The sequence below is a fragment of the Arabidopsis thaliana genome, chromosome 4 (genome assembly GCF_000001735.4).
Source record: "Arabidopsis thaliana chromosome 4, partial sequence".
NCBI classification, from domain to species: Eukaryota; Viridiplantae; Streptophyta; class Magnoliopsida; order Brassicales; family Brassicaceae; genus Arabidopsis; species Arabidopsis thaliana.
The window spans coordinates 2856943-2884522 of record NC_003075.7 but is presented as its reverse complement, the minus strand read 5'-3'; the positions used below and the strand labels follow the sequence as shown (position 1 = coordinate 2884522).

The 27580-nt window shown below is 39.2% G+C and overlaps 4 pseudogenes across 4 annotated transcripts; 1 reads left to right on the top strand and 3 right to left on the bottom strand.

Annotated features, from left to right (window-relative positions):
* Positions 1 to 112: 112 nt before the first annotated feature.
* On the bottom strand, positions 113 to 5780 carry AT4G05586 (annotated as a pseudogene; the record flags this gene model as incomplete). The annotated part of the gene is made up of 1 exon: positions 113 to 5780.
* A 2597-nt stretch (positions 5781 to 8377) lies between these two features.
* Positions 8378 to 17326, top strand: AT4G05585 (annotated as a pseudogene; the record flags this gene model as incomplete). Its single annotated transcript has 1 exon — positions 8378 to 17326.
* Positions 17327 to 18941: 1615 nt separating this feature from the next.
* On the bottom strand, positions 18942 to 19622 carry AT4G05584 (annotated as a pseudogene; the record flags this gene model as incomplete). The annotated part of the gene is made up of 1 exon: positions 18942 to 19622.
* A 3414-nt stretch (positions 19623 to 23036) lies between these two features.
* AT4G05583 lies at positions 23037 to 24047 on the bottom strand (annotated as a pseudogene; the record flags this gene model as incomplete). Its single annotated transcript has 1 exon — positions 23037 to 24047.
* Between the last annotated feature and the right edge of the window lie 3533 nt (positions 24048 to 27580).

Genomic DNA, 27580 nt, shown 5'->3' with positions numbered 1-27580 from the left:
GTTCAAAGAAAGGCATGGGACTTCCCCCCCCAAGTGATCTTGTTTTAAGTCATTAGCTTGACTTCCTTACTCCTTTAATCATCAAGAGGTTCCTGGAGATGAGCCAAAGTCACCTCTAGAAGGATTTGATCTGCTAAGTATTTCTTGAGCCTTTGACCATTCACTGTGAAATCTCCACTCTTACCAGCTAGAGTGACTGCTTAATAAGGGCGGACTTCAATAACACAGAAGGGACCAAACCATCTAGACTTAAACTTTCCTGGAAAGAGTTTCAGGCGAGAGTTGTATAGCAACACCTGATCACCAACCTGGAGATCCTTGGTGATGATCTTCTTGTCATGGAAAAGCTTGGTCCTCTCCTTGTATATCTTAGAGCTCTCATAAGCTTCTAAACAGATCTCATCAAGGTCATTAAGTTGGATCAACCGCTTCTCCTAAGCGGTTTTTATGTCAAAGTTCAGTAGTTTAACCGCCCACATATAATTGTACTCGAGCTCAACAGGTAGGTGACAGGATTTTCCATAGAGAAGATTGAAGGGAGTCGTACCAATGGGGGTCTTGAAGGCAGTCCTGTAAGCCCACAGTGCGTCATCGAGCTTTGCAGACCAGTCTTTCCTTGTAATCCGAACAATCTTTTCTAGAATCGTTTTTATATTCCTGTTGGAGATTTCCACCTTCCCGCTTGTCTGTGGATGATAAGGAGTGGCGACCTTATGTCTTACTCCATGTTTCTTTAGGAGGTTCTCAAAAACCTTGTTGATGAAATGCTTTCCACCTTCACTGATTACTACCCTTGGAACTCCAAATCTCGGGAAGATTATGGTTTTGAACAGCTTCAACACAACTTTTGCATCGTTAGTAGGACTGGCAATAGCTTCGACCCACTTTGATACGTAATCTACGGCTACCAGAATATACTTGTTACCATATGAAGATGGGAATGGACCCATAAAATAGATTTCCCATACATCAAAGATCTCCACTTCCAAGATTGGGTTCTGAGGCATCTCATTCCTCGTGCTGATGTTGCCCTTCCTCTAGCATGAATCACATTTTAAGACAAACTCATGAGCGTCCTTAAACATTGTTGGTCACGAAAAGCCTGCTTGCAGAATCTTTGACACTGTCTTGAATATCGCAAAGTGGCCACCAAAGGCGGAGCCGTGCCAATGTAGCAGGATACCTTCTACCTCATCTTCTGAGATGCATCTCCTGTAAGATCTTATCTTTGGAGAGGGTGTAGAGGTAAGGCTCATCCCAGTAGTAATGGTGTATGTCACTGAAAAACTTTTTCTTTTCATAACTGGTCAAGTTGGGAGGCTCTACTCCGCATGCCAAATAATTGACGTGATCAGCATACCACGGAGATCTTCCCTCAACAGCATTCAGTTGGTGGAACTCTTTCCCGCAGTAACTACCACCAAAGAATTTTATAACCATGAGTTGCTCTTTTGGCATTAAGTCGTCTATCGGAATAGGTTCTTCAATTGACAGATGGTCAGCTGCACCATTTTCAATCCCTTTCTTATCTACTATTTCCATTTCAAACTCTTGTAGCAGAAGTATCCACCTCAACAGTCTTGGTTTAGTATCCTTCTTGGCATACAGATGCTTTAAAGCTGCATGGTCTGTATAGACAATGACCTTGGATCCAATCAAATAGCTTCTGAACTTCTCAAATGTGAATACAACAGCTAGAAGCTCCTTCTCAGTTGTTGCATATCTTCCTTGAGCTTCATCCAACGTCAAGTTGGCGTAATATATAACGTGAAGCTCCTTGTCTATTCTCTGGCCTAGTACAGCTCCTACGACGTAATCCGATGTATCACACATAATCTCGAACAAATAGTCCCAATTATGAGCTCGAACAACAGGAGCAGATACCAAAGCTTGCTTGACGGTGTGAAAGGATTTGAGGAAATTCTCATAGAATTCTAACTTGGTCCCCTTGCACAATAGTCTAGTTAACGGCCTGTCTATCTTGGAGAAATCTTTAATAAATATCCTGTAGAACTCAGCATGACCAAAGAAACTTCTGATGTCTTTGACAGTTTCTGGTGGCTGCAACTGCATCATCACTTTGATTTTTCCCTTCTTAACCTCTATACCCTTCTCTGATATCTTGTGACCCAACACTATGCCTTCCTTCACCATGAAATGACACTTTTCCCAATTGAGAACAAGATTAGTCTCTTCGCACCTGGTCAATACCCTGCTAAGATTCAACAAACATGAGGAGAAGGAGAGGCCATAGACCAAAACATTATCCATGAAGACCTCCACCATCTCCTCGATTAAATCCGAAAATATAGAGGTCATACACCTCTGAAACGTTGCAGGAGCATTGCATAAACCAAATGGCATTCTCTTATAGGCAAAAATTCCATAAGCACATGTGAAAGTAGTTTTCTCTTGATCATTAGGGTGAATTAGTATTTGAAAGAAACTACTATATCAGTCAAGAAATTAATAGTATGGGTGATTAGCTAAGAGTTCAAGCATTTGATCAATGAATGGTAAAGGAAAATAATCTTTCCTAGATGCAGTATTTAGCTTTCTATAATCAATACACATCTATACCCAGTTATAGTTCTAGTCGGGATCAATTCATCCTTTTCATTTTTAACAACAGTCATTCCACCTTTTTTAGGGACGCATGCACTGGAGAAACCCAAGTACTATCAGAAATATGGTATATGGCACCAACATCAAGCAGTTTCAAATTTTCTTTTTTCACTACTTCTTTCAAATTAGGATTTAACCTCCTTTGTGGTTCAATACTAGAATAAGATTCGTTTTCAAGATGGATCCTATAATTGCATAACTAGCTGAAATTCCCTTAATGTCAGATAATGAATAACCAATTGCTCTTCTATACTTTTTAAGTTCAGACAACATCAGGTTCACTTCATCATCATTTAACTCAGCATTAACGATCATAGGGTAAGTAGAGTTTGAACCAAGGAATTTGTACCGCAGACCTTGAGGAAGTGGTTTGAGATCAACCTTCGGTGCTTTAAGTACAGACCAGTCATCTGAAGTTAGAATGATCAGCTCCATAGTGTCACTGATAGATGCGGTCGAGTGACTGGTCGAGTATGTCTTCAAGTGAGCAGGTTGAACCTTTGTTGACTATTCTTCATTCATAACCATTACCTCTATTGCTGCCCCATTCAATTCTTCAAAGGGTTCTGATTCTTCCATCACTTTATGTGAATCTAACAGCTTCTAGTAGCCCAAAGTCTCCAAATGCAGAAATCCATCTTCACAATTCTTGGTCAAAGCACTATTAAGGTGATCTTCTTCTGCAAGCTCTTCCAGTAACTCTTCAGCTAACTGATCCATCTCTTCGATCCAAAAGAGTTGCCCTTCTATAGTAGGCTTCTTCATTGCATCTTTGACGTCAAAGGTCATCCTAAAATCTTTGCCAAGGTTTAGATCGATCTTCCCTTTCTTGACATCAATAATAGCTCCTGCAGTTGCTAAGAACGATCTTCCCAAAATCAAAGGGTCTTTGGGCTCTTCATCCATTTCTAGGACTACAAAGTCTGTGGTATCTCTACAGCTCCAATCCTGATTGGTAGGTTTTCAAGTAAACCATGAGGGATCCTTACTGATCTGTCAGCTAAGATAAGGGATATGTTGCAAGATTTCTATTGAGTGAGCCCCAATCTTTTGGCAACGGAGAGTGGCATGAGACTGACTGGTGCTCTTAAATCACATAGGCATCTGTTGAAAGCCAATGGATCTAAAGAGCATGGTAGAGTGAATGAACCAGGATCACTAAGCTTCTTTAGAATGATCTTCTTCTGTATAATCGCACTGCATTCGTGACTCAATACTACCATCCGTTGCACTTCTTGAATTCTCTCCACGATCAAGTCTTTCAGAAACTTGTGGGAATCCGGGATAAGTGCTAGAGCGTCGACAAGAGGTATCCTTAACTCTACTTCCTTGATGTTCTTGGCAAACATAGCTCTATACTTATTTGCCAGTGCTTTCTTGTGACGGCCAGGAAATGGAAGATGGGGTTTGTAAGGAGGAGGAACAAAGACCTTTTCTTTGTTCGTGAGAGAAACTAGTTTTGGAGCAGTTGGTGATGTTAGTGGGAATGGTGGTCGAGTAACGTGGTCTAGTGGATGCTCGAGTGGTTGGTCAAGTGACTGGTCGAGTGCCTGCTCGAGTTGTTTTTCGACTTGATCTTTACTGAGACTGATATCCTCCCCATCATTATCTTCACTGTCCTCAGTGACTGTTTTAGGTTCCTCTCTGATTGGAAGTGCTTTTCCATTATGATGGGTGATACCATGAGCATCAGCATAATCTTTTGGATTCTGAATCGCTTTTCTTGGAAGTTGGCTTGTCTGTTTCTGAGCGGAAGTAGATGTAGAATATCCCTCCAAGGATCGGACTTTGGAATTCAGTGTCTCCACCTTGACATTTATATCATTGTAGCTACAGTCCAGCTTATTGTGTAATTCAGATATCTTCTTAACAATCTCCATGGAGCCAGATGCTTGTCCTTGGAGTAGCTGTTGTAGCATTTGTTTCATGTCAGTATCAAGAGCAGAAGGACCTTGGTGTTGCCGAGGTGCAAACCCAAGTGGTGGTTGCGGCTGGTAGTTCTTCTGAAATGGCTGCTTAGGAGCAAAGCCTTGGTTGTAGGGAACAAAGGGTTTGCTCTCACCATGCACTTGTTGTGGAGGATACACTTGATCCTATGGATTAGCAACATTGGTGCCTCGGTAAGAGAGGTTGGGGTTGTTAGTCTTGAAGTTGTTGTACCCTTTGTAGCCACCTTGATTGTTGATGTAGCTAACTTCTTCTAACTGGTTCCCCTCCCCATCTTGGACCTGATACTGCTCATCATCAACAAGGAAGTGCACATGCTTCTGCTGGCTAAGAAGAATCCTATCCAGCTTGTCATTCAGAGCTTTATTCTCCTTCCTATGTTTGTCATCAAAGTCGATTGTTCCTCTGATGGTCCTGTCGCAGTCCTCGTTGTAATTTCCATCTGACTGAGCTAAATTCTGAACCAATTCCCAGTCTTCTTGAACATTTTTATTCTGGAAATTCCCATTGCTTGTAGTATCCAGAAGCATTATGATCCATGGTAGAACACGTCTATATAGAGTGCCGAGCAGAGAGGCTTTCTTGAAGCCATGATGAGGGCATTGGTTGGTATAACCCTTGAAACGCTCCCATGCTTCACAGAAGCTTTCACCAGTCTTCTGTGAAAAACCAGAAATCTCATTTCTGAGTCTTGCAGTTCTGGCGTTGGAGAAAAACTTTGCCTGAAAGGCCTTCTTGCAATCATCCCAGGTGGTGATTGAGTCATGGGGCAAATTCTTTTTTCAGATGTGTGCTTTGTCGCCCAAGGAGAATGGAAACAACCGGAGATTGAATCGGTCATCACTGACACCGTTGATTTTGGTTAGGTGATAGAGCCTATTAAATTCATCCAAATGGTCGATTTGATCCATAGGCAGACCATGGAACTTGTTCCCCTGAATCATCGAGATGAGACCTCTCTTAATCTCGAAGTTGTTGTTCTGGATAGCAGGAGGTGCAATTCCCATCCTCAAACGGTGATCCCTTAGTGCATCTCTAGCACCAATGTTCGCAGGTCCATTTTGTTGATTTTGTTCATCAGCCATTTCAAGTGGTTGTTGGTGTTGTACAAGGTCGACTATGTTTCTCCTTTCTCTTAGTTCGCGAGCTATGCGATCAATGTTATCGTTGAAAAGCAGGTTATGGTTGCCGGTTGATCGAGTTCGCATACAGGAGAGGTGTACCTGGATCAAGAAGACAACAAGAAAAACACACAGTTAGTACTTGAAGTGAAAATTGAAAAAGAACTTGATGTAAGCAAGTCTGAAATCTTAAATATAACAAACAAACACCCAATTGACAACGGCGCCAAATTGATAATAGGTTTTTAGTCAATTAATCCTAAAACACTATCCTGTCGTTGTAGTATTTTATGTTGTCAATCTAAATGGGTGTGATGCTAGCAATCAAGATGCAATCAGAGTTTACAGAGTCAAGCCAAGCAATAACAGGTTTGGGATATTTTGGTATGGGCCGAAAAACATTTATATATTGGGCCGAATAATGTTTTGTAATTGATTTAGTAATGAATTATGTTTGTAATGAATTATGTTTTTCTTATTTTGGACAGATAATTAAATTATTGTTTGAAGACACGTTGTCTTTTGGTGCAAACCCAAATTGTTGAACATTGTCGGTCGATCGACAAATCTGTAGCAAAATTCACAGATAATCCACCTATTTTAGTCTCTGTTATACTTTGTATATACTTTACAGATTTAGTTCTATAAAGAAGTATGTTTTTTGTTGCATCATATATTAGTTTTTTTTGTTTTCAAATCTGTCGATTAAATTTATAATCTTTGAAATAATTTGTTTGATAATAGATCGTCCCCAAGAATTGTCAAAAAACAGGATCTGCTATGGGTAATTATTTTGAAATCTATATATAGTCGTAGATCAAATGAGACGGATTTGATTTCGTTTTCTTTTAACACTACAGCTAACAAAATCATTATGTGCTACAATTTCCCGTGTTCCGAACTAAAATTTCTTGATAATAAGCTACTCGAAACACGATAGAAGGCTTAGATGTTCACCTTGGAGATTTCCAGAATTCTAAATGTAAAGATTCCTTTGACTTGAAAAGTTTTCCTCACCTAAATTATACATCGTCACTTGTTTCTAAGAATGTTAAATGAAAAAGATTAGTCTTTGGAACTTCACAGAAAGCTAAATGAAAAAGATTAGTTTGATGTTAAGTACAATAATACCTTTGTTTAGTTGCTAAAAATATATACATATATATATATATATATATATATATATATATACTGTTATTCTTAACTGTTGAAGTTGCTAAGTACCTACTCTTCACCTATTCGAATTTGATGAATAAACATAGTTCACTTTGTTTTATCATTGTATGTCGATGGTTTTGATTATAATAAATTGCTTGCTTCCATAAACTATATTATCCTATTGTTTGATAAGCAGTAACAAACCTAAATGTTGTATATATGAAATTGTTAACTTCATAATACTTAATCTGAAGTTAATTAGACTGAAAACTTTTAGAAAACAAAGTTAACCTGATTAGAAAATAAAGTAACATAAAATTAACATATGCGATTTGGCTGCAATATCATTTCTTCTCTTCATTACTCATTTAATAACACCAACGCTTGCCTAATGCAAAGAAGAGCTAGACAAATAAATCAAAAGAAGAGCTAGACAAAGAAATGTTAGACCATTTGTTTCCTCAATCAATAATTTATAGTGAGAGGAATCAAACTTGTTACTAATCTTTGATTAATTTGGTAAACGTTGAAGGTGAGTGAATCAAACCTAATTTAGTATAAATTAATTTGGTATCAATTAATTTTTTAAAAAATTATGAGTGATGAGAAACAGTTGTTCAACTTTTGAAGGTGAGTGTATTGTTCTTGAAAATATTGGGCATATATTTATACTAATTACTAAATCAATCTCGTGGAGCATTAGGTTAGGTTGAGAGAATATTTTTCAGTTTATTAGGATATTACCGAATAAGTTATGATAAGGTATATTCTTTCTGCAAAAGGATCAATTTAATTAAATGGATTAGTTTTGGTAAGTCAGTATATTGTCAAATGATAATTAGTTTAGGAGATGAATCTATATTCTGTACAAAGGCAAGAAATATTCGGAAAGCTTAAATATGATATGTAGATATTCAGAAATGTTAATTAGTTAAGAGATATATATATGGTATCTTTTGAAAGTTACGATTTATTGTTGATTGCGTTATAGAATAAATATCTGTTAATATGAATTCGAATGTGGTGTTGTTGCTGTATTTTTGCATTGGAAAACGGATATTATGGGATAAGAATATATTCGTTTAGCTAAGATTTTATTGTTGATTGCCATTAGTTTTTGAATCTAAATAGTTGCTATTTATTTGCGTGCAGGGGAGTGTCGTGTTATTGGGTCATATTTGGAATCATTGGCCCATATAGTCCAGTGTACCAATCTTTGAATACGACTGGCCCGATAATAGATCAGGGATTCGAAATAGTTCCGCGTTTTTTTCAATATGTTAAATGACCAGTATACCCATGGACGAATACTTGATTTAGTCTTAGACATTATAAAAAACTACTCTTCAAAGGTTGTAAAGTTTCCCAATGATTTCCAATTAATAATATAGTTGATATGACAATCCTTCACTACATTATTAGTTACCTAAGATTGCATTATCTACAACCATAACTTACCCGACTATTCATTGTTGTTTATTTAAGAGTAGGAATTTCATTATTTTTGAAATACGTAATTCTAAGATATGTCTACACCAAATATACCTGACGATTTGCTAGCCAAGATAGCCAAAAATGGCTAACAAATGTTGGTGGTACCTCAGACCTCTCTTAACTTCAAGGCCTCGTGGAAGAAACATAGTCTACCGGACGGATGCCCTCAAAGATGCTAATATTACAGCGTGTACAGTGATCCCGATGATTTCCATGCGGCAGATGTAACGCCCGTGAACCGGATAATCGGTTAGGGTTTGTTTCAATTGTAACGCCCGTGAACCGGAAAATCGGTTAGGGTTTGTTTTTAAATCGTCCGGTTTAATTGGTTGGGTTAATTGGAAACCCTATAGTGTGCATATAAAAGAAAGAAACTCGAAATTAGGGTTTTAGTTAGCCACTTTTCGTTTTATAAAGGAGAAAAAGAGAGAGAAGGAGAATGAGCAGAATCGTTAGGGTTTGGGAGAAATCTGTTTCGTCATATCAAATCGTGGTAAAAGGTAACAAAATTAGGTAGAGTTATTTCCAAGTCGTTTATTGTTATTCTCCAGTTTACAGAACTTGATTTGGATTACAATTGGTTGAGTTATTCGCAGTTTCGTGAGACACGTTTTCTCAGACGCGAATTAGGACCAGCGGGGATTGAAATTGAGATCGTGGTCTCGTCTGTTTTCCGATCAGGACGATATTTTGTGGGAAGCTTCGTGACGTCTAGGGCTAACGTTTGACCGGAGCGATTTAATAGTTAACGGTTACTTTGTATTTTAGGGTTTCGTGTTTGAGGTTGTTTGTTTCTGTTTTTCTTGTCCAGTTTGCTTCAAGGTTTCTTTTGGTTGTGACTTGTTGTACGACGTTTCTGGACTGTTTCAGACGCAAGGAGAGTCTCTCCTGAGTTTAATTGTTATTAGAATCAATTTGTTAAGGTGAGTGCGTGACCATGAGCTTATCTGAGCGATTGGGTTGTGTAATTTGTTTTGTGTGATGATATGTAGGTGTGGTGAATGTGTTTTGGGTGAATTGTTCAATGACTGGTTTGTTTGTATTGTGTTTGTGATTATACCCTTTTATTTGCTTGTGTGTATAGCTCGTAGATGGGAGGATCGACTCACTAAGTATTTATGATAATACTTACGCATCTCATTGTGTTGTTGATGCAGGTAAAGATAAAGTGTGATCGTTGAATCATGGCAAGGAAGAGAGGATGATCTAGGAACTCGTTTGTTTTATTTTTGGTGTTTTTGGTTATTGGAACCCAGTTAGGATTGTTAGTTATTCTTGGTTTTGTTGGTCAAATTATTTAGTGATTCATAAAATGTTATTTTTGATTTGCGGTTTAATTGTTATTTTATTGGTTGGTTTAATTAGATATTTATGGGAATATTTAATTTATTTTAAAAAAATGGGTTGGGTTGTTTCAATTTGGTATCAGAACGATCACGGTTCTAGGATGTGTAGAATAATTAATTGATAAATTATTTTCCTGATGATTGATGTGGGATGAGCTAGGGTGTTAGCATACTGAGGATTAGTTATGGAGTGTTTAGTCAATTTTGGGTTGTTGGAGTCCTAGCATCATCTTCTTCGAGCCTTAAATGAGATTCCACGGTAAGTTGTTTGTGATATATTCGTTTGTTTTAGTTTCTTAGCCATTTGTTCTTGAGTAGCGCAGATGGTTAGAGGAGCTGGAGTTCGTGGTCGTGGTCGCGGTAGGGGACGAGTCCTCGAGGGTACCGGCGAGAGTGATGGCCACAGTGCCACACTTGAGCAGAGTGTGGGTTCGCAGCCTAAGTTTGTGGAGCCCGGGGTTAGGGACAGTCTTGGTGTCGATATAGCTGGTGCAGCCGGAGTGTGGGCTGGTGGAGCTGGTGTCGGTGCCGGTGTGCATGCCATTGGTGCTGAGGGCCCAGGAGTGATGGGTGCCGCAGCCAGAAGAGCCTAGGTTCCAGAGTTGGAGCGGTTACCAGGTGTGGTACCAGTGCAGGCTCGAGTTGCGCCACGAGTGGGGGAGGTGCAGCAGAGGGCTGCGGTTGCTGAGGAGGTTCCATCTTATTTGAGGATGAAGGAGTAGTTGCAGAGGATTGGCACCGAGTGTTTTTCTGGTGGTACTAGTCCCGAGGAGGCCGACAGTTGGAGGTCGCGGGTTGAGCGGAACTTCGGTTCGAGCAGATGTCCAACAGAGTATCGGGTGGATCTAGAAGTGCATTTTCTAGAGGGGGATGCACATTTGTGGTGGCGGAGTGTGACTGCCAGGAGGAGGCAGGCAGATATGTCTTGGGCAAATTTTGTGGCTGAGTTTAATGCCAAGTACTTTCCGAAGGAGGCGCTCGACCGTATAGAGGCGCGTTTTCTTGAGCTGACACAGGGCGAGCGGTCGGTTCGGGAGTATGACCGGGAGTTTAACCGACACTTGGTGTATGCGGGTCGGGGCATGGAGGATGACCAGGCCTAGATGAGGAGGTTCTTGAGGGGACTTCGACAGAATTTGAGGGTGCGGTGTAGAGTGTCGCAGTATGCCACGAAGGCGGCACTGGTGGAGACGGCTGCTGAGGTAGAGGAGGACCTTCAAAGGTAGGTGGTGGCAGTGAGTCCAGCGGTACAACCGAAGAAGACTCAGCAGCAGGTGCACCTACCAAGGGCGTCAAGCCTGCGCATGGGCAGAAGAGGAAGTGGGATCATCCTTCCAGAGCTGGACAGGGTGGTCGGGCATATTGTTTTTCTTGTGGGAGCCTTGACCACAAGGTAGCGGATTGCACGCAGCGAGCTGAGACGAGGGAGTGCTAACACTACAGGGAGAGGGGACATCTCAGGCAAAATTGTCCTAAGCTGTAGCGGATGACAGTGGCTGTAATACAGCCGGCGGTGCAGCACGGAGCGCTGGTGCAGCAGGGAGTGCAGCAGTTAGCACATATTGCAGCAGCACCGCAGGGTTACACTACGCGTGAGATAGGCGGTACCAGCAACAGAGCGATTACTGGGACCTTATTAGTGGGCGGTGTAGAGGCCCATGTGTTGTTTGACTCAGGAGCATCGCAGTGCTTCATTACCCCGGAGAGTGCCTCGTGCGGCAACATCCGCGGGGATCCTGGTGAGCAGTTTGGAGCCGTCAATGTTGCTAGAGGGCAGTTTCTAGCGGTTTTGGGGAGAGCGAAGGGTGTGGATATTCAGATTGCAGGGGAGTCGATGCCAGCAAATTTGATTATCAGTCTTGTAGAATTGTATTATGTTATTCTAGGAATGGATTGGTTGGATCATTACAGAGTACATCTTGACTGCCACCGTAGGAGAGTTTTTTTTTAGCGGCTAGAGGGGAGGTTGGTTTATCAGAGAGTGAGACCTACCTCAGGGAGTCTCGTCATCTCAGCAGTGCAGGCAGAAAAAATGATCGAGAAGGGCTGCAAGGCTTACCTGGTGACAATATCTATGCCGGAGTCTGTGGGGCAGGTAGCAGTGAGCGACATTCGAGTTGTTCAAGCGTTCGAGGATGTGATTCAATCGTTGCAGGGATTACCACCATCACGGTCTGATCCTTTCACGATTGAGTTGGAACCAGGGACAGCGCCGTTGTCTAAGGCACCCTACAGGATGGCTCCAGCAGAGATGGCAGAGGTGAAGAAGCAGCTAGAGGATTTGTTGGGTAAGGGATTCATTCGTCCTAGTACTTCACCTTGGGGAGCGCCGGTGTTATTTGTGAAGAAGAAGGACGGGAGTTTCCGCTTATGTATTGACTACCGGGGGTTAAACCGGGTCACTGTGAAGAACAAGTACCCTTTGCCAAGGATCGATGAGTTGTTGGATTAGTTGAGGGGTGCTACTTGTTTCTCCAAAATCGATTTGACGTCGGGTTATCACCAGATCCCGATAGAGGAGGCAGATGTTCGTAAGACTGCTTTCAGGACGAGATATGGACATTTTGAGTTCGTGGTGATGCCTTTCGGTTTGACTAATGCACCTGCAGTGTTCATGAGGTTAATGAACAGCGTGTTTCAGGAGTTTTTGGATGAGTTTGTGATCATCTTTATTGATGACATCCTGGTGTATTCTAAGAGTCATGAGGAGCATGAGGTACATCTGAGGAGAGTGATGGAGAAACTGCGGGAGCAGAAGCTGTTCGCTAAGTTGAGCAAGTGCAGGTTCTGGCAGAGAGAGATGGGTTTTCTAGGTCACATTGTTTCTGAAGAGGGACTTTCAGTAGATCCAGGGAAGATTGAGGCAATTAGAGAGTGGCCTAGACCGACGAATGCCACTGAGATCAGGAGTTTTCTTGGGTTGGCAGGGTATTATAGGAGGTTCGTCAAGGGGTTTGCGAGTATGGCACAGCCGATGACTAAGCTGACAAGGAAGGATGTCCCTTTTGTGTGGTCACCGGAGTGCGAGGAGGGTTTCGTGAGTCTGAAGGAGATGTTGACGAGTACACCAGTGTTAGCATTGCCAGAGCATGGAGAGCCTTACATGGTGTATACTGATGCCTCGAGAGTTGGTTTGGGTTGTGTTCTGATGCAGCGTGGGAAGGTTATTGCTTATGCATCACGTCAGTTGAGGAAGCATGAGGGCAACTATCGTACTCACGATTTGGAGATGGCTGCAGTAATCTTTGCCTTAAAGATTTGGAGGTCTTATCTTTATGGCGGGAAACTGTAGGTATTCACGGATCATAAGAGTTTGAAGTATATATTCACTCAGCCAGAGCTGAACTTGAGGCAAAGGCAATGGATGGAGCTGTTGGCTGATTATGATCTGGAGATAGCTTACCATCCTGGTAAGGCTAATGTGGTTGCAGACGCGTTGAGCCGTAAGCGCATGGGTGCAGCTCCAGGGCAGAGTGTTGAGGCCTTGGTGAGTGAGATTGGTGCTTTGCGGTTGTGTGTTGTGGCACGAGAGCCATTGGGATTGGAAGCTGTGGATCGAGCAGATCTTCTGACTAGAGTTCGGTTGGCTCAGGAGAAAGATGAGGGGTTGATTGCGGCTTCTAAGGCAGAGGGCTCTGAGTATCAGTTTGCAGCTAATGGGACTATTCTTGTGCATGGGCGAGTTTGTGTGCCTAAGGATGAGGAGTTGCGAAGGGAGATCTTGAGTGAGGCTCATGCGAGCATGTTTTCTATTCATCCAGGAGGGACTAAGATGTACCAAGACCTCAAGCGGTATTATTAGTGGGTCGGGATGAAGAAGGATGTAGCTAATTGGGTCGCAGAGTGCGATGTTTGCCAGTTAGTTAAGGCTGAACATCAGGTGTCGGGTGGCCTGTTGCAGAGTTTATCCATTCCTGAGTGGAAGTGGGATTTTATCACGATGGATTTTGTGGTTGGGTTACCTGTGTCGCGAACCAAAGATCCTATTTGGGTGATCGTGGACCGTCTGACTAAGTCAGCACATTTTCTAGCCATCAGAAAAACCGACGCAGCGACGGTGTTGGCTAAGAAATATGTGAGCGAGATCGTGAAGTTGCATGGAGTACCTGTGAGTATTGTATCAGACAGGGATTCCAAGTTTACTTCTGCGTTTTGGAGAGCCTTTTAAGCAGAGATGGGCACTAAGTTGCAGATGAGCACGGCTTATCATCCACAGACAGATGGGCAATCTGAGAGGACTATTCAGACGCTTGAGGATATGTTGCGGATGTGTGTCTTGGATTGGGGAGGTCATTGGGCGGATCACTTGAGTCTCGTAGAGTTTGCTTATAACAACAACTATCATGCGAGTATTGGGATGGCTCCTTTTGAGGCGTTATACGGGAGGCCATGCAGGACACCGTTATGCTGGACCCAAGTGGGGGAGAGGAGCATATATGGTGCAGATTATGTTCAGGAGAGCACGGAGAGGATCCGGGTTCTTAAGCTGAACATAAAGGAAGCTCAGGATCGACAACGGAGTTATGTTGACAAGAGGAGGAGAGAGCTTGAGTTTGAGGTTGGGAACAGAGTGTATCTCAAGATGGCCATGTTGCAATGTCCGAACAGGTCTATCTCAGAGACTAAGGTGAGTCCGAGGTACATGGGTCCGTTCAGGATTGTTGAGCGGGTGGGACCAGTGGCATACAGGTTACAGTTGCCTGATGTTATGCGTGCGTTTCACAAGGTCTTTCATGTGTCGATGCTGAGGAAGTGTCTTCACAAGGATGATGAGGTGTTGGCTAAGATTCCAAAGGATCTTCAGCCCAACATGACTTTGGAGGCGAGACCAGTGAGGGTTCTCGAGAGGAGGATCAAGGAACTTCGGCGGAAGAAGATTCCTTTGATCAAAGTCCTGTGGGACTGCGATGGTGTGACAGAGGAGACTTGGGAGCCAGATGCGAGGATGAAGGCAAGGTTCAAGAAGTGCTTTGAGAAGCAGGTTGCTGCATGAGTTTGCCTATCATTGGTTTCCAGTTTCAGTGTTATTGAGTTTTTGAGCTTTTGAGTTGTTGTTCTTATTTCTCTTTCATTTGTATTTTCGTTTGGAGTTGTAACGATCATGACATTGATGATTAATAAGATGAGTATTTTTCTTGGTTTTGACTTGAGTTGTCTTATTTAAGAATGTGTTGTGCAATTTCCAAAAATGGAAAGTTTCCCAAAAAGGACTTGTCTATTTTTGGAAAGTTTGAGTAAACAACCTAAGAGAAAGGTGTGTTTACGAGATGGCCGGGAGTTGGTCATAAGGATGTTCTCGAGGGGATATGATGGATGGTGAGGCATAAAGATGTCTTACGCGAATCCATGAGAGAGTCTGGAGATTTGCTCGGAAGCATTTAGTATTGTTTGCTCGAGGGACATGAGGGTCCCAACGACTCGTGAGGAGCTGGGTATGCTCCTGAGGTACCGGTAACTCGAGGGACTTGATGTATTTAGAGTGCGAGGGGTACGGTGGCTTCGGGTGACGATCCGAGAGCACGCTTCAGGGTTACGATCCGAGAACACGCTTTAGGGTGGCGACCCGAGAGCGAGTTTTGTGGTATTGTTTTCTCCAAGTGTCGTAACTTGATGACTTTGTGGCTGAGAGTAAGACGACACAACTCAAAGTTTGACTTTGAGTGGGGAAGATAATATGTGTGATACCCGAGATACCGTAGCCAAGGCCAGAGAGTGACGGTTTATGCTCAAAGATTGCGGTCTGAGAGTGGAGAGTGAGTTGTGAGCAACAATGACTAGTAAATCGTGAGTATATCGACTGGATAAAGAGACCTAGAGGGGGTCTGGTTGGAGGGAGTGCGGACCGTAGTGATGGTTGCACGGAGTCCCTCGGAGTGGAAGGGTGAAGCTAGATTCGTGGACGAATCTATGTTAGTGGGGGAGAATTGTAACGCCCGTGAACCGGAAAATCGGTTAGGGTTTGTTTTTAAATCGTCCGGTTTAATTGGTTGGGTTAATTGGAAACCCTAGAGTGTGCGTATAAAAGAAGGAAACTCGAAATTAGGGCTTTAGTTAGCCACTTTTCGTTTTATAAAGGAAAAAAAGAGAGAGAAGGAGAAGGAGCAGAATCGTTAGGATTTGGGAGAAATCCGTTTCGTCATATCAAATCGTGGTCAAAGGTAACAAAATTAGGTAGAGTTATTTCCAAGTCGTTTATTGTTATTCTCCAGTTTACAGAACTTGATTTGGATTACAATTGGTTGAGTTATTCGCAGTTTCGTGAGACACGTTTTCTCAGACGCGAATTAGGACCAGCGGGGATTGAAATTGAGATCGTGGTCTCGTCTGTTTTCTGATCAGGACGATATTTTGTGGGAAGCGTCGTGACGTCTAGGGCTAACGTTTGACTGGAGCTATTGAATAGTTAACAGTTACTTTGTATTTTAGGGTTTCGTCTTTGAGGTTGTTTGTTTCTGTTTTTCTTGTCCAGTTTGTTTCAAGGTTGCTTTTGGTTGTGACTTGTTGTAGGACGTTTCTGGACTGTTTCAGACGCAAGGAGAGTCTCTCCCGAGTTTAATTGTTATTAGAATCAATTTGTTAAGGTGAGTGCGTGACCATGAGCTTATCTGAGCGATTGGGTTGTGTGATTTGTTTTGTGTGATGATATGTAGGTGTGGTGAATGTGTTTTGGGTGAATTGTTCAATGACTGGTTTGTTTGTATTGTGTTTGTGATTATACCCTTTTATTTGCTTGTGTGTATAGCTCGTAGATGGGAGGATCGGCTCACTAAGTATTTATGATAATACTTACGCATCTCATTGTGTTGTTGATGCAAGTAAAGATAAAGTGTGATCCTTGAATCATGGCAAGGAAGAGAGGATGATCTAGGAACTCGTTTGTTTTATTTTTGGTGTTTTTGGTTATTGGACCCGGTTAGGATTGTTAGTTATTCTTGGTTTTGTTGGTCGAATTATTTATTGATTCATAAAATATTATTTTTGACTTGCGGTTTAATTGTTATTTTATTGGTTGGTTTAATTAGATATTTATTGGAATATTTAATTATATTTTAAAAAAATGGGTTGGGTTGTTTCAGCAGACCATGATCCAAACAACATCTACTTCGAAGGTCGATATAGACCCTTTTTCGAAAGGTGTCTGGAGGCTGGTTACCTGATTGTTATTTACCATGAAGGACTGCATCTAGACACTATTTTACTTTTACACCGAAATGTATCAAGGCACGTCGATGCAACCCTGGCCTGTGCAGTTCTTTGCATATATGACGGTAATACTCATATGGGTGGTCTGTACCTTCGGCTTTTTGCAAGCAACCATTATGCATTGAAATTAGAAGAAACACGTGACATGTGTGAGGAGTTGCGAGAAAAAATAAAGAAAAATGGAATTATTTTAAATAACACTTACGGCGCAACTTTTTCGTACCCTGAGTGTTGGGTATTCAAACGCCTCCTTGCGCGATGATGTGTTACATCAGATTTGGATCCTTTAAGAATCTTTGCAAAGAATATTACCTCTGGTGGTTTGTAAGAAGAATTAGAAAAAATTTCTAGTTCTTTCTTTCGTAACATTCCTTTCAAATTTCTAAGTTTTTGTGTCATAATATGTGAGATTTGAGATTTATTCTTTGATTATCAATAATGCATTTTTTTTTTCTCTATATACTTCCTTGTTTCCTAATAATTCCATGTATTATCTCATACTGAAAGGATTCTCACCCTTATTTAATACCTCATACTTTAGCAAACAAACATCAAATCAATAATATATTAATCAAAAAAATTCTCCTAACCTATACGTATACATGTATAATTTATTTTACACAATATTTTGTTGGTTTCAAACAACAAATATGGGAAACGAGTTTCGAGATGCTAGTAAATAATGAAGTAAATACAAGATTTTGGCTATGAGTAGATAGTGAAAATGCAGCGGTCGCAATGTTTGATACAGATGAACTGTGTCTTTGTTCATATTCAACCTTATAAATTCAATGTAACGTAAAACTTATTTAAATATTATTTAATATTCACGAACCGTTTGTGGTTCAATATTGTGAACTAAAAATGAAGATTTTTGCAATCATTCTCTTTTTTATTTGATTTTACAAATTTTAAAAATAAATTATATATAATTTATCCAAACATACATGTTATCCAAATTTTCTTTTGTTATATATTATATTATAAAATTTAATTTGTTTATATACTTATTAGCATTTTATTTGGTATCTATAATGCTAAATAATGAATAATATTATAAAAATATTCTTTTTTTTTTACAGCTATTATAAAAATATTTTAAAACTGAATTATATAAATACATGTTCAAAAATATGTTAAATTAATATTGTAAATCTAATAATAATTTTTTATTATATATTATACTTTATTTGCAATTAATATTTTTCACAATAAATTATTTCATCTACACCGTCTGATCCGTTTTTACCATTCAATACATATTTTGACGCATTCTAACCGCTTGATCCGCTTTACTTCTGCTTGAAACACCTAATCCGCTTGATCCGCTTTAATTCTGTTTGAAACACCTGATCCGCTCCACCAAATATGTTTTCTACATTCAGAGCCTTCGCTTTGTTATTAATTACATACTTTCAAGCTTTAGCCATAGATATGACCTCTGTCTTGTCACATAAATCTCTCTAAGTACACGATTTCCAATTAATGTACCGAACCGCTTCGTGTCACATACGTAAACTATTTTTCTCAAGATTGGCTCTTTTGAGTTCTAATTAAAAGCTGATGACAAAAAAAAAACAAATGCCCTACCAGTTACATTCATTTCGTTCTCCCCTATAAAAACGATATCTCACACACTTATTTATTAGCATCACTTATTCTTAAACCTCTTCCATTAACTCCAGCAAAATCTGTATACCTCCTTGATACGCACCATGCCTTTTCCAGCAACTCCTCCAACCAAAATGTACCTTGGAATACAATTGCCAAACCCTGTTACCATCCTCGTGAACTACCTTTCTGTGAAGCAGACCCCTATCGAGACACTCTGGAACTTGGTCAACACAAAGGACATCAACGCCATAGCGATGGACGATTTCATGACTTGGCCGTACTTGCTTCAACTAGATTCTCCCTCCCATCTTGGGCACATGTAATGAGGAGACAACCTTTGTAACGTCCTACTAGATGTTTTCCATCTACGATAGTTACCTTCCTCATATACTTCACCCCGTTTATACAAGCCCCAAGAGATACAAATACATATTTAAAGTGATGTTTACCATCAGCTTCATGTGTAGAGTGTAGGTGAGTTATCGTACCTGGATTAGCTAATTTAAGAAGATACAAATAGGTAGGCAAAAACCTGTAACTTTTTATATCATCCCCCCTTACATTTTCCACTACAACATCTTTAGCTCTCCAAGCTGTAGAATATGAAATCCGAACATTGAGATCATTTAGGAGCAACTGTTGTAAATCAACAGCTCTCGGACCCCCTTGCGTAGAACTATATCTGCTCTTCACTACCTCTCCGAGAAACTTATAACTAGCATATTTATTATAATTCATGCGAGTGTCGATGTCACACGTATGGGTGGTATCATACTATGTGATTTTGAAACATTCTGAGTTCTTGACGACTTGAGCAGTCAAATGTAATGGACAAGTATCATCAATGCAAACTATCTCCAATCTTGTAGGCCATGACCTTATAGCAAAAGTATTGTTTGATTGCGAGATAAAGACATTGTTTGTTGTATGACTTTTCTGTTCTTAGAAACACACCCCACATACAAAGCCGCACATGTCGTACTGAGTTCAATTTGTGTCTGATCGGCTCAAAAATTGGCTAAATCATCGAATACCGAAGCAGCATCATTATCGAGAATCTCCAACTCGTCACCATGTAGTGAAGAAAATCCATTATACACTTCGTAAGCCTCAACTACTGTTGATGCAGGTCAAATTACCCTAAGACCACTCTCTCAAATAAGAGATCGTTGATAGTACTTAAGGATCGAATTCCACAAAGTTCTTTCGTTCACACGATGAGCCTAAGTGGTAAGATTAATTAGCTAGATGAGTGTAACAAAATGAAAACAAAGTAAATAAGCAAATAGCAGGTTGGTTGGTAGATCTAGATATCAGTAGGTTGTTATCAAACCGTTCTTAAACTCAAACTCTAATTACAGGATAACCGGTGATGTTCTGTGAAACTCATTATGCCTAGAGCTAAGATTCCAGGTGATGTGCCGGGAAAATCCTATACCTAAACATGCATGCGAAACGAGTTCGATAAGTTCACCTTAGTAGATAGGCCAATTCTTATTAGAAACCTATATTCCAGGCTCATCAAATAGTGATTCTGGTAACAAATACCTATGGTGGATATGTCTATTATCTCATATCAAGTTCTAGTTAATTACTCTAAAACTAGCATTAAGAACAACTAAAGATGAAGAATTCTACTTATAACCTAGCAAGGGGGCGATCTACTAAATCATATGAATCCCCACTGAGAAACCCTAACCCTAACAAGCAAACTACTCAGACATGATGGATGAAACAAACAACATGTATGAATAAGAAATCATAAACAAATCAATAGAGAAAAGTGTTAGAAAAGATCTCTTTACTCTTATTGAAATCTCTGATGAAACAGGGATGAATAGCTTATGAAAGTGCTTTGGGAAAAGACTTAGTTGCAAGAAAATTTGATAAAAAGCTTGATACGTCTAAACAATGACCTTTAAAACAATATATATGACCTAAAAAACGTGCAGTGACTAATAATGAAAATAGAGAAGTCTTCTAGGGTAAATTTCCAATTTTTCAAACCTAAAAGCGTGATGTACTTCTCTGGGCCGCAACTGGTGTAGCTCGACACCAAGAGTGTGTCGATCGATACTCTCGACTTGATCTAGAAGTGAAATTGTCCTTTGGCTTATTTTCTTCAGCTTTTGCTCCCAAATGTTTTCTCATCTCCATTGTTGTCCCTCTCCATAGAATACTTAAAAAGACTCTAAAAAGTCTCAAGAAGTAACCAAAAGACTCAAAATCATATATCTAGAACATAGTTAAAAACAGTAAAAAAAAAAAGGGTTAGATCAACTCCCCCAGACTTAGCTTTTGCTTTCCCTCAAGCAAAACACAAAAGCCGATCCCGTGGAAGAGGTTTTAAAAACAAAGAAACTCCCAACATTCTCTAGTCGATTTCCAAGATCATTCTAAACAAATTCATATGTCTAGCAAGTCTAATCAAATCCTAACCAACATGTACTTCTCCGCAAGCCTACACAACATTCTAGATTCCATACCTAAGTTCCACAGCTATATCCACCAGGCTTTCATTGTTGGGTCTCATCAAGCAAGCTAATATTCAAGAACCGTCTAGACTCATTCATGTACTATACCATGATAAATCGACCATTCTTTATATTTTTTTATCTTCTTTTGGTATTCTTTCTCTCCCAGACTTATTCTTTTTGATGAGTAAACAAAGGTGAACTAGCATAGTGGATTGACACTCTCGGCATATTTCCAACCTTTGTAATTGATTATTCCTAATAATGTATAATCATGTGGTCATGGAAAACATTCCTACTCCTATACACTACCGAAAATCATCTCAATCTCTTGCTTCTTTTTTTTTATAAGGAAAGAGGAATACTTTTTTTCATATTGGTCTTAATATCAGGTATATATGAACAAGGAGTCAAGTTCTATGAATACTAACCGTTTTGATAAGATAATAGGAAGAGCAGTGAGATTAGCTCCGGCCTTAATGGATTGTGTTGGAAACCAGGATATCCTCAAGTCTATCGGTTTGCCATCTGGATATTCCAATAGTTGAATTGAATCGAACCTGCATCATTCATCAACCAGACAATAATCTAAAGACATATAGATCATGATTCCTAGCTAGACTAAACAAAAACGTGTATTTTTTTTAGAAAATAAAAATATGACTTAATAAACATAAAAACGAGAAATAATAAGAATAAAAAATAAAAGCATAGTTAATAAGCGTCTCCCCTATACTTAAACGTCACTGTCTCAGTGGCATTCAAACGCCTCCTTGCGCGATGATGTGTTACATCAGATTTGGACCCGTCAAAAATCTTTGCAACAAATATTACCTCTTGTAGTGTGTAAGAAGAATTAGAAAAATTCTCTAGTTCTTTCTTTCCTAACATTTCTTTCAAATTTATAAGTTTTTGTGTCATAATATGTGGGATTTGAGATTTATACTTTGATTATCAATAATGCATATTTTTTTTATCTATATACTTGCTTGTTTCCTAGTAATTCCATGTATTATCTCATACTTTAAGGATTCTCACACTTATTTTATACCTCCTAGTTTAGCCAAAAAACATCAAATTAATAATATATTAAACAAATATATTCTCCTAACCTATACATATACATGTATAATTTATTGCACACAGTATTTTGTTAGTTTCAAACAACAAATATGAGAAGCGAGTTTCGAGATGCTAGTAAATGATGATGTAAATACAAGATTTTGGCTATGAGTGGAGAGTGGAAATGAAGCGGTCGTAATGTTTGATGCAGATGAACTGTGTCTTTGTGCCCATTCAACATTATAAATTCAATTTAATGTAGAACTTATTTAAATATTACAAAATATTCATGAACCACTTGTGGTTCAATATTGTTACCTAAAAAATGAAGATTTGCAATCATTCTCTTTTTTCATTTGATTTTACAAATTTTAAAAATAAATTATATATAATTTATCCAACCAAACATGTTATCCAAATTTTCTTTTGTTATATATTATATAATAAAAATTTATTTATTACTTATTAGCATTTTATTTGGTATCTATAATGCTAAATAATGAATAAAATTCTAAAAATATTTAAAATTGAATTATATAATTACATGTTCAAAAATATGTTAAATTAATTTTATAAATTTAATAACAATTTTTTATTGTATATTATACTATATTTGTAATTAATATTTTTCTCAATAAATCATTTCATTTGCACCGTATGATCCATTTTTATCATTCAATACATATTTTGAAGCGTTCTAACTGCTTGATCCGCTTTAGTTCTGCTTAAAACACCTAATCCTCTTGATCGGCTTTAATTCTGCTTGAAACACCTTATCCGCTTGATCCGCTCCACCAAATACGCTTTGTCCATTCGGAGCTTTCGCCTGGTTATTAATTACATACTTTCAAATTTTAGCCATAGATATGACATCTATCTTGTCACATAAATCTCCCTAAGTACACGGTTTCCAATTAATGTACCGAAACGCTTCATATCACCTACGTAAATAAGCTTTAGGAGCGCTAAAGAATAATCCAAATACACCATACTTACCATAATAGTTGGAGATATTTCGCTCAAGGTGTACTGCACATGCTCCATGATGAGCTTTCAGATAAATCACACTGAGGCCTTTATATATAGAAGAATGTATGTCTAATACAATCATTAAATCTTCAGTGTCTTGAACAATGTCAGCTAATTTATCAAAGAACCACGCTCATGAAGCATTAGTCTCACCATCAACAACACCAAGAGCTATTGAAAATATTTGAAAGTTTCCGCCTTGGGCACATGTAATGAGGATACATCCTTTGTAACGTCCTACTAGTTGTGTTCCATCTACGACAGTTACCTTTCTCATATACTTCAGACCTTTTATAGAAGCCCTGAGAGATACAAATACATACTTAAAGTGTTGTTTACTATCAGCTTCAGGTGCAGAGTGTAGGTGAGTTATTGTACCTGGATTAGCTAATTTAAGAAGATACAAATAGGTAGCCAAAAACCTGTAACTTTTTATATCATCCTCCTTACATTTTCCACTGCAACATCTTTAGCTCTCCAAGCGGTAGAATATGACATCCGAACATTGAGATCATTTAGGAGCAACTGTGGTAAACTGACAGCTCTTGGACCCCCTTGCGTAGAACTGTATCTGCTCTTCACTACCTCTCCAAGAAGCTTATCACTAGCATATTTATTATAATTCATGCGAGTGTCGATGTCACACGTATGGGTGGTATCATACTATGTGATTTGAAACATTCTGAATTCTTGACGACTTGAGCAGTCAAATGTCATGGACAAGTATCATCTAGGTTGCTTATAGCAAAAGCATTGTTTGATTGCGAGATAAAACATTGTTTGTTGTATGACTTTTCTGTTCTTAGAAACACACCCCACATACAAAGTTGCACATGTCGTACTGAGTTCAATTTGTGTCTCATCGGCTCAAAAATTGGCTAAATAATCAAATACCGAAGCAACATCATTATCGAGAATCTCCAACTCGCCACCATGTAATGAAGAGAAGTCATTATACACTTCGTAAGCCTCAACTACGGTTGATGCAGGTCAAATTACCCTAAGACCACTCTCTCAAATAAGAGATCATTGATAGTACTTAAGGATCGAATTACACAAAGTTCTTTTGTTCACACAATGAGCCTAAGTGGTAAGATTAAGCTAGATGAGTTTAACAAAATAAAAACAAAGTAAATAGGCAAATAGAAGGTTGGTTGGTTGTAAATCAAGATAATAAAACGTCTGGTTTAGTGTATTCTGAGAAAACAGATGATTAGTAGATCTAGATATAGGTAGGTTGTTATCGAGCCGTTCTTAAACTCAAACTCTAATTACAGAATAACCGGTGATATTCTGTGAAACTCACTATGCCTAGAGCTAAGATTCCGGGTGATTTGCCGTGAAATCCTATACCTAAACATGCATGAGAAACGAGTTCGATAAGTTCACCTTAGTAGATAGGCCAGTTCTTATTACAAACCTATAAACCAGGCTCATCAAATAGTTGTTCTGGTAAAAATACCTATGGTGGATATGTCTATTATCTCGTATCAAGTTCTAGTTAATTACACTAGAACTAGCATTAAGAGCAACTAAAGATGAAGAATCCTACAGATAACCTTGCAAGGGAGCGATCTACTAAATTATATGAATCCCTACTGAGAAATCCTAACCCTAACAAGCAGACTACTCAGACATGATGGATGAAACAAACAACATGTATGAATACAAAATCATAAACAAATCAATAGCAAAAAGAGTTAGAGAAGATCTCTTCACTCTTATTGAAATCTTTGATGAAACATGGATGAATATCTTATGAAAGTGCTTTGGAAAAAGACTTGGTTCTAGAAAACTTGATAAAAAGCTTGATACGTCTAAACAATGACCTTTAAAACTATATATATGACCTAAAAAACGTGCAGTGACTAATAATGAAAATAGAGAAGCATTCGAGAACAAATTTCCAATTTTTCAAACTTAAAAGCGTAATGGACGTCTCTAGGCCGCAACTGGTGTAGCTCGACACCAAGAGTGTGTCGATCTACACTCTCGACTTGATCTAAAACTGAATTTGTCCTTTGGCTTATTTTGTTCAGCTTTTGCTCCCAAATGTCTTCTCATCTCCATTGTTGTCTCTCTCCATAGAATACCTAAAAAGACTCTAAAAAGACTCTAGAAATAACAAGAAGACTCAAAAACCGACATCTAGAACATAGTTAAAAACAAGAAAAATAGGGTTATATCAACTTCCCCAGACTTAGCTTTTGCTTTCCCTCAAGCAAAACACAAAAGCCGAACCCGTGGAAGAGGTTTTTAAAACAAAGAAACTCTCAACATTCTCTAGTCGATTGCCATGATCATTCTAAACCAATCCATATGACTACCAAGTCTAATCAAATCCTAACCAACATGTACTTCTCCGCAAGCTTACATAACATTCTAGATTCCATACTTAAGTTCCACAACTATATCCACCTACATAACATTCTAGAAAACAAAAATATGACTAAATTAACATTAAAAAAATTTAATAAGAATAAAAAATAAAAGCATAGTTAATAAGCGCTTCCCGCAGACTTAAATATCAGTATCTCCAGTGGCATTCAAATCCGAAGAGAGCGGAAAAAATAAATATAAAAGAAAAGAAAAAGAAAAATCATACCAGTGGGTTGGCTCCCACTTAGCGTTTGTTTAGAGTCAATAGCTTGACTGGCGGAGTTCAGGACTTGGATAGAGGGGTGGAGGACTTGTGCTGCAATCTCGCTTTTCAAGGCGGTGTGTAAATCGATACTCCCTCCTTGTCCTGCAAGATCAACAGAAGAAACAAGCTTTCAAGAAACTCGATGCTCGTTTACCGGTGAACCACACTTCGAAGATTCTAAAGAAGTAATCGAAGGAACAGTAGGAGAAGAGATAGTGGAGTACCTATCACTGGGAATTGAAATAGGTGTGGGCTGTGAAGGAGGTGCAGAAGCATATGTCTGTGAATCACGATGGTGTCGATCGACAGGGTGTGTAGTGTCAATCAATACTGATTCTCTACAGCTCTCATCTGTGGGCTGAGTTGTAAGGGTCTCTGTTGTTGACTCTAGAGGTGAAGTCTATCAGCTTTAGGAGATGTGTTAATATGAATTCCCTAAGACCGACACTCTTTAGGTTGAGTACGAGATAGGCTTTGCATCCAAAGCAATCGAGAGATTACTATGATGAAAGGATGTGGGGCAAATGGTCACACAAAGGTTGCGGAAAAGCCTTTGATTTACCGATCTTGAACTCGTCGTTGGATATTACGCACCAAAGAGAAGAACAAGAGATTGATCTAACGTAAAAAGGTTTTTGATTAAAAGATAGTTGAGTCTACAAAGAGCAAATTCAAGAGTTTAAATAGATAAGAAGAGAAGGGGAAAAGTTAGTCTTGGAACAAGCTCCATGATAACTCGGAAAGGAAAAATATTTAAATGAAAGTTTGAACAAAAACGACCCTTGGCCTTCCAAATTCGTGGTCGTCTTAATGGGCTTGGGCGGGATTGATAATGGGGGATTTTGAAGTGTTAGTCAAGCCTCATTAAAAACCTACTAAGGAAAACCCATTGGGGCAAAACCTTAGAAGGGAAAAAGAGTACCCAAGTAACACCTAGCCAATTACCAATTGTCTTGAGCTGCTATTGAGTTCCAAACGCTTAGTATGACTTCGTTTGGATGCTTGCCCAAGTGGTTAAGAAGTCCGGTAACAGCTTGGTTGAGAAGTCTAGTCTTCGAACGAGTCATAGGACTGGTTGGTTCCGTACAAAGCTTCCTCCGCTGTAAGCTGCTCCTCAGCTACAAGCTGCTCCTCGGCTACAAGCTGCTCCATTGGTTCAAGTTCCAAGTCTTGTCTCACAATATCATATCATGCCCTCAGGTGGCTAACAGGCGAAAGGCAAATACCCTAGATGATAGATTCAAAACCGGGTCAATCCACTCTCGTGACAAAGACACAGATAACTTTACCACTTCCTAATCTTAACTCTCGTTGATGAAACATAGCAGAGCAGGCTTTAAGCAACAATCTACCAAAGTCAAGCAGTCTAAACATCCAATTTCTTGGGCTAGAATCTACAAATCTCTGGAATTCCTAGATCAGACATCCATTTGAACGTCTTTTGGACGCTGGATACCTGTGGTCGAATTCTCACATTAGCCAGCGAAAACCGCATAGGGGCCAACGAATCCAGAAGGGATCTTACCTAATCTTAACCACCTGACTAACCTAGTGATTACCCTAATCTAATCCATCCTCAAGAACCCTAATCACTACTCAAGCAACATAATTAAGAACACAAACCCAGAAATTACTCTAAATATAGCAAAATGTAGATCTAAACAAGATAAACAACTTTGCTCAGAGAACTAAATGCAAAAACGAAATAGATTAAGCGTAATTAAAGTTTCAAGATTCTAAAACACAAAGAAAAACTAAGAGATAAAAGCTTGGTCCTTTGGACAAACCCCAAAGTGACCTATTTATACTGAAATCTCGAAAACCTTAGATTTACTAGAAGACAAGAGACTTGAGGCGGTTTAG